This window comes from Triticum urartu, chromosome 7A (assembly GCF_056163025.1).
Source record: "Triticum urartu cultivar PI428250 chromosome 7A, HENAU_Tu73, whole genome shotgun sequence".
NCBI lineage: Eukaryota > Viridiplantae > Streptophyta > Magnoliopsida > Poales > Poaceae > Triticum > Triticum urartu.
The window spans coordinates 311,884,918-311,888,383 of NC_141879.1; positions in this window are offsets into that span (position 1 = coordinate 311,884,918).

The window sequence follows — 3,466 nt, forward strand, 5'->3', positions numbered from 1 at the left end:
TAGGAGGAGGTAGGAGTGTCCAAATGGAGTGTAGTTTTCTCCCACGTGATCGTGATCCAACGGTGGAGGACATGGAGATGGTTTGGAAGGGTTATTGGGCCGTTTTGAAGGGGTGTTGGGCTGCAACACACACGAGGCATTTGCGGTTCCCCGGTTAACCGTTGGAGTATCAAACGGACTCCAAATGGCACGAAATTTGACACGCGATCTACCAGTGGTGTACCAAGGCCACTTGGCAAATCTCGGTCTATTTTGAGAACGTTTAACACCCGTTCACGAAAAGAGACAAAAGGGGGCGCCGGTGCACGTAGGAGTGTCGGATTGCAAAACGGACAACGGGGAAAATGCTCGGATGCATGAGACGAGCATGTATGCAAATGAGATGCACATGATGACATGATATGAAATGCATGACATGAACAAAATGCAAAACGAAGACAAAACCCGACCACGAAGGGAATCTCATAACTTAAAGCCAAAAATGGCAAGAGTGGGAGTACAAATATGGCAAGTTACATCTGGGGCGTTACAACACTCCACCACTATGAAAGGATCTCGTCCCGAGATCTAGGACTGAAAGAACTCTGGATATTCAGAACGGAGGTGTTCCTCGCGTTCCTAGGTGGCTTCTCGGTCGGAATGGTGTGACTACTTCACTTTCAGAAATTTGATAGACTTGTTGCGAGTCTTGTGTTCAGTTTCTTCAAGAATAGGAACGGGATGCTCATGATAAGACAGGTCTTCTTGGAGATCAATCTCTTCGAAGTTGATGGTGCGGTCAGGAGTCTTGAAGCACTTGCGAAGCTATGACACGTGAAACACGTCGTGCACATTTACAAAGTTGGACGGAAGCTCAAGTTGATAGGCCAGGTCGCCTCTTTTTACCAATGATCTTGAAAGGACCCGCGTATCTAGGGCAAGCTTCCCTTTGATACCGAAGCGACGAGTACATTTCATTGGAGAGACGCGGAGGTAGACATGGTCTCTGATCTCGAAAGCCAAGTAACAGTGCTTGCTATCATAGTAACTCTTCTGGCGCGATTGTGCGGCTTTGAGATTACCCCGGATGACTTTACACATTTCTTTAGCTTCTGTGATTAAGTCATTGCCAAGAAGTTGGAGTTCACCAGTCTCTGACCAATTAAGAGGAGTACGATACTTTCTGCCATAGAGAATCTCGAATGGGGCCTTGCCCGGACTCGCTTGGAAGCTGTTGTTGTAGGAGAACTCGGCATATGGAAGACAATCTTCCCACTTCATATCGAAGGAAATGACACAAGCCCTGTGAATATCTTCAAGAATTTGATAGACTCGCTCAACTTGTCCACTAGTTTGAGGATGAAGGCTGTGCTGAAGCGAATGTTGGTGCCCATGCCCTTCTGGAAGGTGTCCCAGAACTTAGAAGTGAAGATGCTTCCATGATCTGAATATATCAACTGCGGATGCCGTCCAAGGAGACAATCCTGGAGGTGCATAGCTCTGCCAACTGAGCTACTGTGTTAGATTCTTTGATAGGAAGGAAATGAGCCACTTCAGTAAGCTTGTCGATCACAACAAAGATAGCATCATTGCCACTCTTGGACTTGGGAAATCCAGGCACGAAGTCCATCTCAATATGGTCAAACTTCCATTCTGGAATGGCAAGAGGTTGGAGGAGACCAGTTGGCCGTTGGTGTTCTGCTTTCACTCTTCTGCAGACATCACATTCGTTCATGAATTGAGCAATTTCTTGCTTCATTCGAGTCCACCAATACGACTGCTTGAGGTCATGGTACATCTTTGTACTTCCAGGATGAATGGATAGAAGGGAATTGTGAGCCTCGTTCATAATGACTTTCCTTAGATTGCCTTTAGGAACCACAATTCGATCCTCGAAGAATAGAGTGTCTTTGCCATCAAGGTGATAGCACTTGTACTTGGGTTGGCTCTTGGCAATCCCATTTTCACCTTCTTCACCATGGCATCAAGAAGTTGTGCCTCACAAATTTGATCTTCCAAAGTAGGAGAGACTTGAAGGTTGGCAAGATAGCCTTGAGGAACAACTTGGAGATAAAGTTTGCAGAAAGCTTCACAAAGGTCCGGTTGGAAGGGCTTGAGAATTAGGCTGTTGCAGTAAGCCTTCCTGCTCAAAGCATCTGCAATGACATTGGTCTTGCCTAGAGTATATTCAATACTCGGATTGTATTCTTGAATCATTTTGACCCAACGAGTCTGCCTGAGGTTGAGGTTGGGTTGAGTGAGGATGCACCAGTATCAAAAAGAACTTCTGCAGGAATGGAGTTAACTAGAAGGTTACCCATGATCACTTCTGGAGAATCCTCTGCCTGAGCTGCATTCATCATGTTGACCTTAGGATGCTTGGGATTATGCTTGACCACTTCATTACTGGCAGATCTCACATGAGGAGGAGGCGGAAGGCGCCTTTGGTTGAAGCACTTGTTTGCATAGTGCCCTTTCTACTGACACTTGTGGCAAGTAACCTCTGAGAGCAGACGGTGATAAGGAGCACTTGACCTTGGAGTATGAGACTGAGCTTTGTTCTGATAGCCTGGGTTGGGTGGGTGGGAAGATCCGTTGCCACCTTTACTCTTCTGCTGGTAGGGCTGACGGAACCGAGGAGGAGGAGGCAACCAGAACTTTTGTTGCTTAGCTGCCACTTGAGTTGAAGAAGAAGATTGAGCTACATCCCTGACTCTCTTCTTAGAAGCATCACACTTGAGCTGAGCAACCTATTGCTTTAGTGCCATGTTGTAGAATTCATCATACTTAGTCGGCTCAAGAAGCACGAGAGCTAATTGCAGATCTTCCCTGAGGCCACCTCTGAATTGATAGATCATGCTCTTTTCATCAGGGACGTCTTGTTTAGCGAAGCGAGTGAGCCTCTGAAACATGATATTGTATTGATACACAGACATGCTACCTTGCTTGAGATTGTGGAACTCCTCACGCTTACTCTCAGCAACACTTTTTGGAATGTGGTGAGCTTTGAAGTCTCGGCAGAAATCATCCCAGGTAATCACACGACCTCCTTTGGAATCTTTGTATTGTTGATACCACTCAACAGCTTGATCCTTGAGTTGAAATGAAGCAAACTTGACAAAGTCCTCAGGCTTGACATTGCTGCACTCAAAATGTTTGCAGATATCCATGAGCCAGTCGTCGGCATCTGTGGCCTCGACACAGTTGCTGAAGGACTTCGGCTGGTTTGCGAGGAACTGATTGAGGGTAGCAAACTGAGGTTGATTGTTGCCTTGAACTTGATTTCCTTGGTTGCCTTGCCCTTGGTTGCGATCTTGCAAGAGTTGCAAAAGCATATGAGTGTTGGCGTTGGTGGCTGCCATGACAGCTTGCCATGCCTCCGGAGGTGGAGGTGGTGGCGGAGGGTTCGGATTCTGACGCGTTGGAGGAGCCATCCTGAAGAGGTTGACATCCGTTAGCATCTTGAAAGACATATATACAAGGTGAA